Consider the following 16,005-nt stretch of genomic DNA (forward strand, 5'->3'; position numbering starts at 1 on the left):
GTTAATTATTTGTTGGTTATTAATTAGTTATTAGTTACTTTTTCTGCCCGACTTTTCACTTCAAAAATGTTGATTTCACGGGACACTGAGTACTTCCTGCAGTACTGACACCTTGTGGCCAGTGTAGAGTACTACACTACAGTTTATTTGAATGTGTTTTCCGGATGCCTTTTGTTTGTATTTTAGTTAATTCAGCCATTTTATGCTGCGTGGAAAACAAACATGTCAAATTTGCTTCAATATGCATCTTTTTCTTCAAAATAATAGCCCGTATTCAACCATGATGGTTTATTAATTAACATATTTTTTTTTAAAAACGCGGCAGAGTGAAGCCACATAATTTGGAGCACAAAGTGGCGGCGGATTACTGCAGTGGAAAATGAAGCCATATTTGGCATGCCGCACATAAAAAGTCATTCCAAAGACCTGAATTGCTGAAGAGTCATTCATCTTCTACCAGGAAGGCAACTTGAACCAGAACCAAGACAACCGGAATGCCAGAAACGACTAGACTTGGAAGGATGGATGGATGGATGGAAGGAATGGATGGAAGGATGGATGATGGATGGATGGAAGGAAGGAAGGAAGGAAGGAAGGAAGGAAGGAAGGAAGGAAGGAAGGAAGGAAGGAAGGAAGGAAGGAAGGAAGGAAGGAAGGAAGGAAGGAAGGAAGGAATGGATGGAAGGATGGATGATGGATGGAAGGAAGGAAGGATGGATGGATGGATGGATGGATGGATGGAAGGATGGATGGATGGATGGAAGGATGGATGATGGATGGATGGAAGGAAGGAAGGAAGGAAGGAAGGAAGGAATGGATGGAAGGATGGATGATGGATGGAAGGAAGGAAGGAAGGATGGATGGATGGATGGATGGATGGATGGAAGGATGGATGGATGGATGGATGGATGGATGGATGGATGGATGGAAGGATGGATGGATGGAAGGATGGATGGATGGAAGGAAGGAAGGAAGGATGGATGGAAGGAAGGAAGGATGGATGGATGGATGGATGGAAGGATGGATGGATGGATGGATGGAAGGATGGATGGAAGGATGGATAATGGATGGATGGAAAGATGGATGGATGGAAGGAAGGAAGGAAGGATGGATGGGTGGATGGAAGGATGGATGGATGGATGGATGGAAGGATGGATGGATGGAAGGATGGATAATGGATGGATGGAAGGATGGATGGATAATGGATGGATGGATGGATGGATGGATGGAAGGATGGATGGATGGGTGGATGGATGGATGGATGGAAGGATGGATGGATGATAATGGATGGATGGAAGGATGGATAATGGATGGAAGGATGGATGGATGGATGGAAGGATGGATGGATGGATGGATGGATGGATGGAAGGATGGATGGAAGGATGGATAATGGATGGAAGGATGGATGGATGGAAACGACTAGACTTGGGTGTCGTTGCTGGGATGAAACCTGGCATATCCAAGGTGCTAAGATTTCCCGTGTTTTCATCGGAATATTCACGGCAGAACAGCCAAGCATCCATCCATGCATGGATCCATCTGTTTATCCCGTTCTGGGTCATAGGTGAGCCGGAGTCTACCCATCAGCACAAATCCCGAATGACGTGTGTCCAAAAGTGTAGAAGAAGATGAATAGCAACCAAGGCTAGTTTCCGCATGAGATGGAATGTTTCAACCGTTATTGGCTAAGCTAGGTCCAGATCATTCCAGGATGCTGCAGCGTTAATTAACTAGCATGGCGCCTCCAGCCCAACCGTAAAACCTCATGTTTGTTTAACGCGTACTTAAATCAGGACTACCAAACAAGCCACGTTCCCGAACGGACCACTAAATCCGCCAATGTCATATTCATAAGCGCAACACCTCGTACGTAAGAACTGTTTATCAGCGAAGAGTAGCTGCAGATGGGAAGTAAAAACACAAAGAGGAAGGAAACGCTCCAGAGATGAATAAATCCGAATAAAAAAAAACAGAACCGAGGAAAGACGACAAGGTGAATTTCCTGTCTTTTATTGCCCTTCACGGCCAACGCCAAAGCGTCCTCCAGGTGGGGCTAATACTGCTTCCTGTCGCACTTAATAAGTCAACTTAATCCAAGTGAGCTGGAGTGTATTTATCTTTCATTTATTACTTTGCTCTTTGTTAAAATGGAGGCATTTAAGACAATGACATTTATTTTATGTTGCATCTTGGGAGTGAAAACACATCAAAGATCGCAAACGGAAGACAATCAATCACTTAAGTCGAGGTAAAAATATTTTTCCGACACAATAAAAAGGACAAGGATGACGGATATTTCACGGAAAATGGCTCAACGGATGGTTTTATGGCGGCGAAGGTGAGCATGGACGAGCTGACGTCAGGTCGGATGGAAGTAGGATGTTTATTTGGATTTTTTGGATTTATTTATTCCTGTCGGGATACCAGTGAGCTGGCATGGGTGCGTTCATGTGGAATGCCGTGATAGGAAGATGCTGAGCGCAGCTGAGGCCGGAGCTCGGACGGGTTCTGATTTTAAAGGTATTTTGTCCGCATTGTCAGAAATAAATAATCCAGAGCTGCAACAGTTAATCGAGGAATCGATTAATCCAATGGATCAATAACTAGGACCACAGTGCTCACTGTCTGGAACAAAAAGCAATACTAGCAATATGGGTGCTATCACCTTGGTTAGCATTTGTGTGCTATCACTTTGGTTAGCATTTTGTTGCTATCACCTTGGTTAGCATTTGGTTGCTATCACCTTGGTTAGCATTTTGTTGCTATCACCTTGGTTAGCATTTCGTTGCTATCACCTTGGTTAGCATTTGGTTGCTATCACCTTGGTTAGCATTTTGTTGCTATCACCTTGGTTAGCATTTGGTTGCTATCACCTTGGTTAGCATTTGGTTGCTATCCCCTTGGTTAGCATTTGGGTGCTATCACTTGGATAGCATTTGGGTGCTATCACTTTGGATAGCATTTGTGTGCTATCACTTTGGATAGCATTTGGGTGCTATCACTTTGGTTAGCATTTGGGTGCTATCACTTTGGTTAGCATTTGGGTGCTATCACTTTGGCTAGCATTTGGGTGCTATCACCTTGGCTAGCATTTGGGTGCTATCACCTTGGTTAGCATTTGGGTGCTATCACCTTGGCTAGCATTTGGGTGCTATCACCTTGGCTAGCATTTGGGTGCTATCACCTTGGCTAGCATTTGGGTGCTATCACCTTGGCTAGCATTTGGGTGCTATCACCTGGGTTAGCATTTGTGTGCTATCACTTTGGATAGCATTTGGGTGCTATCACCTGGGTTAGCATTTGTGTGCTATCACTTTGGATAGCATTTGGGTGCTATCACTTTGGATAGCATTTGGGTGCTATCACCTTGGTTAGCATTTGTGTGCTATCACTTTGGTTAGCATTTGTGTGCTATCACTTTGGTTAGCATTTGGTTGCTATCACCTTGGTTAGCATTTGGGTGCTATCACCTTGGTTAGCATTTGTGTGCTATCACTTTGGTTAGCATTTGTGTGCTGTCACTTTGGATAGTATTTGGGTGCTATCACATTGGTTAGCATTTGGGTGCTATCACCTTGGTTAGCATTTGTGTGCTATCACTTTGGTTAGCATTTGGGTGCTATCACCTTGGTCCAACAACAAGGACCAGAGTGCTCACGGTCTGGAACAAAAACCGTGTAACGACCACATTCCCACTAGCGATATAATGCTAACGTCATCTGCAGTTAGTAAACACGGCGCACTCACATCCGGCTTCTGAGCTACGTAGCACCAGCGGTACCTCTGACAAAGTGTGTCCGACAATGACAATGTAAATAATGGAAAGTTATATTTTGATTGATGTATGAAATGCACTGTAATGTTTCATATATTTGCCCAAATAAAATAAAAAAAATATTCATGCATAAATTCCGCTAAAGTCTCTCCACAATCCCGCCATAGTCTTCCCAGAAGACTGGAAGCTGCTGGAACTCTTTTGTTCATCCAGTAAAGGCACGGAGACTCAAGAAAACCTGGAAAACAAAGCGCTATCAGCAGAAGGACGGGATTAAAGCAAAGCCGCGACACAGGTGGGGGAACACATGGAAAGGAAAGACAGGCGCCCGCTTGAGTGGGGGCCGACGGTGACTGATTAAAGTGACGAGAGGCAGATGAAACTAATTAACTTTCAGCTAGCGTGCACGGAGACGGGAGAGGGAGGAACCTTTTTTCAAATCAAGCAAAACGGGAAGGTGGAATTAACCTGTCAAATTTGTTCCTCACTTTGTTTGTCGTGCTAGCCCGTGCTAGCCCATGCTAGCCCATGCTAGCCCGTGGTAGCCCATGCTAGCCCATGCTAGCCCGTGGTAGCCCATGGTAGCCCATGCTAGCCCATGGTAGCCCGTGGTAGCCCATGCTAGCCCATGGTAGCCCATGGTAGCCCGTGGTAGTCCGTGCTAGCCCGTGGTAGCCCATGTCCAAACTTTAATGAAATATGAAAATGAAATCTAAAAATGTAATCTATTTCTTGCTGTTTTTTTTTTACAAATATTTCCACTTTCTTGTAAATTTTTTTGAAATATTTTAACTTTATTTTCATAATATTTCTAATTTATTAGGTTATAATTGTAACTATTTCCCAAGCTAGTTTCGCCAAAATTACAATTTTTTTTTCTTTTAGTTTTCTTAAAATTTTTATGCAATTTTTTTCACTTAATATTATGACTTTACTCACATTAAATACTATTAATATTTTGGCGTGTAATATTTACTTTTTGTAAAATGACACCTATCACCTAGCACCTTGGTTAGCATTTGGGTGCTATCACCTTGGTTAGCATTTGGTTGCTATCACCTTGGTTAGCATTTGTGTGCTATCACTTTGCATAGCATTTGGGTGCTATTACCTTGGTTCGCATTTGGGTGCTATCACCTTGGTTAGCATTTGGGTGCTATTACCTTGGTTAGCATTTGGGTGCTATCACCTTGGTTAGCATTTGGGTGCTATCACCTTGGTTAGCATTTGGTTGCTATTACCTTGGTTAGCATTTAGTTGCTATCACTTTGGATAGCATTGGGTGCTATCACCTTGGTTAGCATTTACTTGCTATCACTTTGGTTAGCATTTGGGTGCTATCACTTTGGTTAGCATTTGGGTGCTATCACCTTGGTTAGCATTTAATTGCTATCACCTTGGTTAGCATTTGGGAGCTATCACCTTGGTTGGCATTTGGGTGCTATCACCTTGGTTAGCATTTGGGTGCTATCAATCATCTTGGTTAGCATGATGGACCCCCCGCACCCGCACGTGTCCCTCCTTGTTCTCGATGTTAGGTTAGCATTTGGGTGCTATCACCTTGGTTAGCATTTGTGTGCTATCACCTTGGTTAGCATTTGGGTGCTATCACTTTGGTTAGCATTTGGGTGCTATCACTTTGGTTAGCATTTGGGTGCTATCACCTTGGTTAGCATTTGGGTGCTATCATCTTGGTTAGCAATTGGGTGCTTATCACATTGGTTAGCATTTGGGTGCTATCACCTTGGTTAGCATTTGGGTGCTATCTATCACCTTGGTTAGCATTTGGGTGCTATCTATCACCTTGGTTAGCATCTGGGTGCTATCACCTTGGTTAGCATTTGGGTGCTATCACTTTGGATAGCATTTGGGTGCTTATCACCTTGGTTAGTATTTGGGTGCTATCACCTTGGTTAGCATTTGGGTGCTATCACCTTGGTTAGCATTTGGGTGCTACCACCTTGGTTAGCATGATGGAACCCCCCATACCCGCACGTGCCCCCCCTTGTACTCGATGTTTACTTTTTGTCACAGTCAATCAGACGCGTTGTGTCCCCAGCCAAAGGTTTTTTCCGAGCAGTGACGACGCTCTGCTCGACTCCAGAGGGGGTTGCTGTTGGAATGCCGTGTTTTATTGCCAATACTTTTGATTTGAAAACGTTTAGCTTATTTTCCTAAGTGGCCTCAACTTTTCCCAGCTGTCCACGGAGCGCGATGCCGCAGTGGCCGCATGTCGGAGTTGTGTGCAAATATGCAAATGTGCAGCAAGCCGGAGTGGAAATCGGGAATGTGTGCAAACACGTGTTGGCAAGTGTTTGCATGCCTTTTAGTTCCAGCACTTGGCACTAGCAATTATTGGTACCCGCCACCCACCACCCCCGTCCCCCCTCCCACCACCACCCCCGTCCCCCCTCGCTGCCGCGCTGGTAATGTTCTCTCAGACATGAAGTTTTTTTATTAGTCTGGCATCAACAAGATACTGTTTCTTGTGGTACTCTGACTTGAATGGCGTGAAAAAAAAGGCAGCGTGTACTTGTTTACATCTTCTCCCCGTGGAGTGGGGCTGTTGTTGTGGTATTCTTCCATGCATGGTAGGTTCACGGGGGACTTGGACCAGCGGTTATTAAGTGGCGAGCCACTTTTGTTCAATCCAAGCAAATGTATTTGTGTTTTAAAAATGACATACGTCATCGTCTTAAAGGTGAATACAGGCCATGATGGATGGTCATTTGGGTACCACCTTGGTTAGCATTTGGGTGCTATCACCTTGGTTAGCAATTGGTTTTTATCACCTTGGTTAGCATTTGGTTGCTATCACCTTGGTTAGCAATTGGTTTTTATCACCTTGGTTAGCATTTGGTTGCTATCACCTTGGTTAGCTTTTGGTTGTTATCACCTTGGTGAGCATTTGGTTGCTATCACTTTGGTTAGCATTTGGGTGCTATCACATTGGTTAGCATTTGGTTGCTTATCACCTTGGTTAACATTTGGGTACCACTTTGGTTAGCATTTGGGTGCCATCACCCTGGTTAGCATTTGGGTGCTATCACCTTGGATAGTATTTGGTTATCACCTTGGTGAGCATTTGGTTGCTATCAATTTGGTTAGCATTTGGGTGCTATCACATTGGTTAGCATTTGTTTGCTATCGCTTTGGTTAGCATTTGGGTGCTTATCACATTGGTTAGCATTTGGGTGCTATCACCTTGGTTAGCATTTGGGTGCTATCTATCACCTTGGTTAGCATTTGGGTGCTATCTATCACCTTGGTTAGCATCTGGGTGCTATCACTTTGGTTAGCATTTGGTTGCTTTCACTTTGGTTAGCATTTGGTTGCTTTCACCTTGGTTAGCATTTGGTTGCTTTCACCTTGGTTAGCATGTGGTTGCTATCACCTTGGTTATCATTTGTGTGCTATCACCTTGGTTAGCATGTGGTTGCTATCACCTTGGTTAGCATCCCATTCAGATGTAATGACAGTCACAGACTCACCTGAAACCAAGATGGCCGTGCCTTGTTTAGTTGTTATAGTCTAACTGGATGAATTTTTGAAGAAGGAATGAAAGGACGGCATTGTATGTGGGACAAAGGTGGTGTCGCTGACCCCCCCCCCCCCCCCCCCCCCCAGTTCAAAGAGGGCTTCTCAACCTTCATGTAGATGGCTTCTTTCTCTTCTTTCACCACATCTGTTTTCCATGACTAGACATTTTTGTCCTCCAAATAGAGAGTGTTCTTTCTCTTTGAGGTGCAGGGACACCACAGGGTGTTAGCCCATTTCATACAGGATAAACAAATGATCCATTATTGTACATTTAGCTTTGCCTTGGATGTTTGACATGAATGAAGGATGAAAACCGAGGTTCTACTGCATAAAGGTGTCATCTTGACCCTTTTTGCGTATCATGCTAAATTAAATATTCAAATGTACAACATTCACCCACATGAGGAATGTATGTAGACTTGCGACTGCAGCTATGGAGAGAAGTGGTTCTCAACTGGTGGGTCGGGAACCGAAAGTGGGACGTGGATCCATTCTGGGTGGATCACAGGCAGGTCCAGTATAGGTCAGACTTTGAGTTCAATATCTGATGTTGTGTTTTTTTCATATTGAATTGTCATTTTTGCTTTTTTTTGGATGCATGCAGTTTTCTTCTTCCTCATTTACTTGACAAAATGCATTCATAAGTTCTGCTATAATGCACTTTGGACATGGAATTATGTGTATTCATGTTTCAAAAAAGTACTTTTTCATTTTACAAATACATTTTCTTGGTTTGATTTCAATTAAAAATATAATCATAATAAATAATATAAATATAGGCTGCACGGCGGACGAGTGGTTAGCACGCAGGGCTCACAGCTAGGAGACCTGAGTTCAATTGCACTCTTTGCATGTTCTCCCCATGCATGTCCGGCCCCCCCCCCCCCCATTCCAAAAACATGCTAGGTTAATTGCCCCCCGCAAATTGACCATAGGTATGAATGTGAGTGTGAATGGTTGTTTGTCTATATGTGCCCTGTGATTGGCTGGTCCAAACCAGTCCAGCTGGGATAGGCTCCAGCACCCCTCATGAGTATAAGCGGTACAAAATGAATGAATGAATAAATCTAAATAAATAATATGAATAAATTAAATACATCTATGAAGTCATCAATACATTTAGACGCGTAAAGAAATTACACCCAAATAAAATGACTTAAGTAAAAAAAAAAAAATGCTAAAAATAAAAATTGTAAAAAAAATAAAAATAAAATAAAAATGACTTCCCACACTTTTTACTGTCACGTTACTTATGAAATATTGAAAATAATTCATTGTTTCTGTCATTTTATGACCAGTCCAGTTTATGACCAGAGTCGCCCAGGGTCAGCTGGCATAGGCTCCGGCGTACCCCCGTGACCCTAATGAGGATAACACCATAAAAAACTGATGGACAATGGACTTCAATAAAAATGTTAAATAAAACCAAAATAAATCAAAATGAAAACTGACTTAGTGGTTTGCGACTGAATGACTATTGAAATGTGGGGCACCGGTTGGGACCATTTAAGAAGCCCAGGTATGGGGGGGGGGGGGGTACATTATCATGGGCGTTTATTTTGAACATTTCTACCGGTTAGCTTAGCTGCAGCATACGCCATCATCTTCACGAAGCTCTTCCTGCTTTTGTTGGATTGCAAATTCCCTGGAATGCTGGAACTGGAACTGGAATCAATAAAGTAAATATGCCACAGAAGCTCAGCACGGCCAAAACGATGATATCATTGTTATGATCGTATATAAAAACATATCTGTTCCGCTTCACCGCTTTGCCTTTTGAAAGCATTCCGAGTATTCCGGAAACGTGTCACTGTTTGTTGTAGGTCGCAGTCTTGACTCCAATTCCTTGGCTGGCACTTAAAGGATGAAATATTGATCCCGGCTTGCACAACTTATTTTCCCGCTGTGTGTAAATCACTTTGGGATTGACAGGCCGCGGACCCCGCCGCTGTCCTTTGCATTGACCGCGCCTCCATCGCCGGCGTGCTACGTTTTCCATTCCGCGGGCGAGCATTTATTAAGTGTGGATATTTTCCAAAAACATAATCATACCGCTGGTTTTTCTTATGATTGCACAACTTGGATGAGACCCACCTAAGTGATTAGTTTTGCTGCTGTGCACGGAACTTGGATGCTGGATTTTCAGAAGGAGGGGTCGCGGGTGGGCTTTCACTTTCATTTTAGCATTTTGTCGCTATCACCGTGGTTAGCATCTGGGTGTTATCGTGTTGGTTAGCATTTGAGTGCTATCACCTTGGTTAGCATTTGGGTGCTATCATTCTGGATAGCATTTGGGTGCTATCACCTTGGTTAGCATTTGGGTGCTATCACCTTGGTTAGCATTTGGGTGCTATCACCTTCACCTTGGTTAGCATTTGGGTGCTATCACCTTGGTTAGCATTTGTGTGCTATCACCTTGGTTAGCATTTGGGTGCTATCACCGTGGTTAGCATTTGGGTGCTATCACCGTGGTTAGCATTTGGGTGCTATCACTTTGGTTAGCATTTGGTTGCTATCACCTTGGTTAGCATTTGAATGCTATCACCATGGTTAGCATTTGGGTGCTATCACTTTGATTAGCATTTGGTTGCTTTCACCTTGGTTAGCATTTGGTTGCTATCACCTTGGTTAGCATTTGGTTGCTATCACCTTGGTTAGCATTTGGGTGCTATCACCTTGGTTAGCATTTGGTTGCTATCATCTTGGTTAGCAATGGGGTGCTATCACCTTGGTTAGCATTTGTGAGCTATCACCTTGGTTAGCATTGGGTGCTATCACCTTGGTTAGCATTTGTGTGCTATCACCGTGGTTAGCATTTGGGTGCTATCACCTTGGTTAGCATTTGGGTGCTATCACCTTGGTTAGCATTTGGGTGCTATCACCTTCACCTTGGTTACCATTTGGGTGCTATCACTTTGGTTAGCATTTGGTTGCTTTCACCTTGGTTACCAAGTGGAAGAAAAACTTGGGGAAGTCGGTATCACGTGATGTTGGTGTTTACGTTTTACTGGGCATGCCCATTGACTATTCTGGTTGATTATCGCACCGCATGTAGACACGCCATTGGAATATTCCTTTCCTTGTATACCATTGCTTTCGGAAAGATTCCATTCGGAAAAAGAAAACTCCTATTTCATTCACATGAGGTCATTTTCCGTGAGATTGTGTTTTTATCGGCTAATTCCATGATGGCTAACTCTGGGACTCACTAATCCACGGATACACTGAATGGTCCATCAGTGGGAGACGATGAAACAAAGCAAACAATGGCGGGGATTTCTTTTACTGGATCGGGGTTCATATGGAAGGGGGGGGGGGTTATTCCCAAAGTAAACCGTTCAGTTTTTGTGCTTGCTGACCGGAGAGACACGGGAGAATGGGAGCTTTATCTAGTTGAGCCATCGCCGCCGTCCACTGGCTGCCGGTTTAATACCCACTTATGCAAATGAGTCCCAGGCAGCCATGACAACACGTTTGGGATAAGTGCGTTTCCCGTTTGTGCGATTGTCCCCACGAGCACCTTTGGGGTCTTTGTGTGGACCATCTCTTCACCCTGGACATTTTTTAACCCCCCAACCTGAGCTCGCTCGTTTCCGGGACCGCCTTTTGTGTTTTCACGGCCGTCTCGAATAGCGTCCGATCAATCACGGCCACTCAGCGGACTTTGTTGTGTGGCCGCACCGAAGCCACGCACTCGGAATTAAATACCCCGACGAGTGAAAGCCCACCCGCGACCCCTCCTTCTGAAAATCCATCTTGCAATCATAAGAAAAACCAGCGGTATGATTATGTTTTTGGAAAATATCCACACTTAATAAATGCTCACCCGCGGAATGGAAAACGTAGCACGGCGGCGATGGAGGCGCGGTCAATGCAAAGGACAGCGGCGGGCTCCGCGGCCTGTCAATCCCAAAGTGACAGCACCCAAATGCTAACCAAGGTGACAGCAACCAAATGCTAACCAAGGTGATAGCTCACAAATGCTAACCAAGGTGATAGCAACCAAATGCTAACCAAGGTGATAGCACACAAATGCTAACCAAGGTGATAGCAACCAAATGCTAACCAAGGTGAAAGCACCAAATGCTAACCAAGGTGATAGCACACAAATGCTAACCAAGGTGATAGCACACAAATGCTAACCAAGGTGATAGCACACAAATGCTAACCAAGGTGATAGCACCAAATGCTAACCAAGGTGATAGCACCCAAATGCTAACCAAGGTGATAGCAACCATATGCTAACCAAGGTGATAGCAACCAAATGCTAACCAAGGTGAAAGCAACCAAATGCTAACCAAAGTGATAGCACCCAAATGCTAACCAAGGTGAAGGTGATAGCACCCAAATGCTAACCACGGTGATAGCACCCAAATGCTAACCACGGTGATAGCACCCAAATGCTAACCAAGGTGATAGCACCCAAATGCTAACCAAGGTGATAGCACCCAAATGCTAACCAAAGTGACAGCAACCAAATGCTAACCAAGGTGATAGCTCACAAATACTAACCAAGGTGATAGCAACCAAATGCTAACCAAAGTGACAGCAACCAAATGCTAACCAAGGTGATAGCTCACAAATACTAACCAAGGTGATAGCAACCAAATGCTAACCAAGGTGATAGCAACCAAATGCTAACCAAGGTGAAAGCACCAAATGCTAACCAAGGTGATAGCACACAAATGCTAACCAAGGTGATAGCACACAAATGCTAACCAAGGTGATAGCACCAAATGCTAACCAAGGTGATAGCACCCAAATGCTAACCAAGGTGATAGCAACCAAATGCTAACCAAGGTGATAGCTCACAAATGCTAACCAAGATGATAGCACCCAAATGCTAACCACGGTGATAGCAACCAAATGCTAACCACGGTGATAGCACCCAAATGCTAACCAAGGTGATAGCACCCAAATGCTAACCACGGTGATCGCACCCAAATGCTAACCAAGGTGATAGCACACAAATGCTAACCTAGGTGATAGCAACCAAATGCTAACCAAGGTGAAAGCACCAAATGCTAACCAAGGTGATAGCACACAAATGCTAACCAAGGTGATAGCACACAAATGCTAACCAAGATGATAGCACACAAATGCTAACCAAGGTGATAGCACCAAATGCTAACCAAGGTGATAGCACCCAAATGCTAACCAAGGTGATAGCAACCATATGCTAACCAAGGTGATAGCAACCAAATGCTAACCAAGGTGAAAGCAACCAAATGCTAACCAAAGTGATAGCACCCAAATGCTAACCAAGGTGAAGGTGATAGCACCCAAATGCTAACCACGGTGATAGCACCCAAATGCTAACCAAGGTGATAGCACCCAAATGCTAACCAAGGTGATAGCACCCAAATGCTAACCAAAGTGACAGCAACCAAATGCTAACCAAGGTGATAGCTCACAAATACTAACCAAGGTGATAGCAACCAAATGCTAACCAAGGTGATAGCAACCAAATGCTAACCACGGTGATAGCACCCAAATGCTAACCACGGTGATAGCACCCAAATGCTAACCAAGGTGATAGCACACAAATGCTAACCAAGGTGATAGCAACCAAATGCTAACCAAGGTGAAAGCACCAAATGCTAACCAAGGTGATAGCACACAAATGCTAACCAAGGTGATAGCACACAAATGCTAACCAAGGTGATAGCACCAAATGCTAACCAAGGTGATAGCACCCAAATGCTAACCAAGGTGATAGCAACCATATGCTAACCAAGGTGATAGCAACCAAATGCTAACCAAGGTGAAAGCAACCAAATGCTAACCAAAGTGATAGCACCCAAATGCTAACCAAGGTGAAGGTGATAGCACCCAAATGCTAACCACGGTGATAGCACCCAAATGCTAACCAAGGTGATAGCACACAAATGCTAACCAAGGTGATAGCACACAAATGCTAACCAAGGTGATAGCACCAAATGCTAACCACGGTGATAGCACCCAAATGCTAACCACGGTGATAGCACCCAAATGCTAACCAAGGTGATAGCACACAAATGCTAACCAAGGTGATAGCACCCAAATGCTAACCAAGACCTTAGGACCTTTATTCAGCCAGACTTTAGGACCTTTATTCAGCCAGACTTTAGAACCTTTATTTCCGAATAAGAGACAACATTTTCTTTCGTCAGAGAACAGGACCTTGGACCACCGGCCAACAGTCCAATTATTTTTATCCAAAGTCCAGGTCAGACGTTTCTTCATTTATTTATTAGCAAACTGAGTACTTTGAGAACGAGTAACTGAGTACTGTCAGTATATTTAAAATGATGACACGGATGGTTTTCTTGAGCTGTCGGCCATAAAAGTTAAATTTAGGCCAAAAAAGATTTGGACTAGTTGACTGAATGCAGTATAAACCTGGAATATATGAAGGTTTCAAAATGGGAACGATGTTATGGAAGACAATGAACTTTGACACAATATTGTAATAGTTTGACATGGCTCCTATAGACAACCATTGCCACTGACCTACTGTACATACACATGTATATACACATGTACATACACATGTATATACACATGTACAGTATGTACAATTATGGGAGGAAGTCAACACACGGACACAAGGAGAGGTTGTATTTTCTCCCCACGGAGATGTTGTAATAAATATTGGATAAGGCGCTAACCACACTGGAACACTCTGGTTTTTTGGCTTCTTTTTAAAACCAATTGTGTCCACACTGTGTCGGATTAGCAAATACTTTCAGTCAGACGGACAAGAAAGTCATTTACAGAGAAACACTACAAAAAAAACAAAAAAAACAACCAAAAACCAGTAAGAGCAATCAGAATTGGTGAGGAGTTAATCCTCAAACTTTAAATCAGGCGTCTCAAACATGCGGCCCGCGGGCCAAATGTGGCACGCAGGACACTATTTTGAGGCCCCCGCCTTGATATGAAAGTTCAATGTTAGTTTGATATGGATGCTGTATGGTATCATGTACCCAGAAAAAAAATATTACGTTTGATTCATGTTCATGTTAAAGGTTAAATAACTGTTAATAGTTATCCTCCCTATCCGTGTGGAAGTGGTAAGTTTTTGGCTATTTAAGTAGAAAGGAAATAACGTTTACGTTTACTCAGCCAGACTTTATGACCTTTATTCAGCTCGCAGGAATTGTTTTCACACCTTTTCAAATTTACCATTTTGAGCCATCCCAAACTTCTTTTACGGTTGACTTCCAAATGCCAAACCTAAATATAAAATGCCGACTGGGACTGCGGACCACGGTCTAAATCAGGGGTCTCAAACTCGCGGCCCGCGGGACGCCAGTTTGAGGCCCCCGCCTTGATATGAAAGTTTAATTTGTTTAATTTGTTTAATTTGTTTTTTGATTTGCTTATTTATTTTTCCATCTTATTTTGTGTTGAAAAATAAAAGTTAATATTAAACATTAATTTAAAAATTAAACAATAAATAAAAATTAATTTGTTTAATTTGTTTAATTTGTTTAATTTGTTTAATTTGTTTAATTTGTTTAATTTGTTTAATTTGTTTAATTTGTTTAATTTGTTTTTTGATTTGCTTATTTATTTTTCCATCTTATTTTGTGTTGAAAAATAAAAGTTAATATTAAACATTAATTTAAAAATTAAACAATAAATAAAAATTAATTTGTTTAATTTGTTTAATTTGTTTAATTTGTTTAATTTGTTTAATTTGTTTAATTTGTTTAATTTGTTTTTTGATTTGCTTATTTATTTTTCCATCTTATTTTGTGTTGAAAAATAAAAGTTAATATTAAACATTAATTTAAAAATTAAACAATAAATAAAAATTAATTTGTTTAATTTGTTTAATTTGTTTAATTTGTTTAATTTGTTTAATTTGTTTAATTTGTTTAATTTGTTGAATTTGTTTAATTTGTTTTTTGATTTGCTTATTTATTTTTCCATCTTATTTTGTGTTGAAAAATAAAAGTTAATATTAAACATTAATTTAAAAATTAAACAATAAATAAAAATTAATTTGTTTAATTTGTTTAATTTGTTTAATTTATTTAATTTATTTAATTTGTTTAATTTGTTTTTTGATTTGCTTTGTTATTTTTCCATCTTATTTTGTGTTGAAAAATAAAAATTAACATTAAACATTTATTTAAAAATTTTATAATAAATAAAAATTAATTTGTTCATTTGTTTTTTGATTTGCTTATTTATTTTTCCATCTTATTTTGTGTCAAAAAATAAAAATTAACATGAAACATTTATTTAATTATTTAATAATAAATAAAAATTAATTTGTTTATTTGTTTTACTTGTTTCATTTGTTTTTTGATTTGCTTATTTATTTTTCCATCTTATTTTGTGTCGAAAAATAAAAATTAACATTAAACATTTATTCAATAATTTAATAATAAATAAGATTGGGAAAACCTGGGTTCGATTCTCTGGAGTTTGCATGTTCTTTTTTCCGGGTCCTCCGGTTTCCTCCCACATTCCAAAAAACATGCTAGGTTAATTAGCCACTCTGAATTTTTCCATAGGTATGAATGTGAGTGTGAATGGTTGTTTGTTTATATGCTAATGACTTGTAAGGACTCGACTTTAGACTTGACATCGAGTTCAACAAGAATGGTAGATCCTGGATGGAACTATTTTACTACTGGAAGAAATTTTCAGCGTCTTGAAACATTCCTTTCAAGACACTTCCTTCACAAGTTGTT

General features: G+C 41.5%; 1 protein-coding gene across 2 annotated transcripts in view; it reads left to right on the plus strand.

Annotated features, from left to right (window-relative positions):
• The window catches only part of grin3ba (glutamate receptor, ionotropic, N-methyl-D-aspartate 3Ba), a 171,461-nt gene that overhangs the window by 23,035 nt on the left and 132,421 nt on the right, over positions 1 to 16,005 (plus strand). The gene's annotated exons all lie outside the window — the stretch shown is intronic.

Source organism: Doryrhamphus excisus, chromosome 19 (assembly GCF_030265055.1).
Source record: "Doryrhamphus excisus isolate RoL2022-K1 chromosome 19, RoL_Dexc_1.0, whole genome shotgun sequence".
Classification (NCBI taxonomy): domain Eukaryota; kingdom Metazoa; phylum Chordata; class Actinopteri; order Syngnathiformes; family Syngnathidae; genus Doryrhamphus; species Doryrhamphus excisus.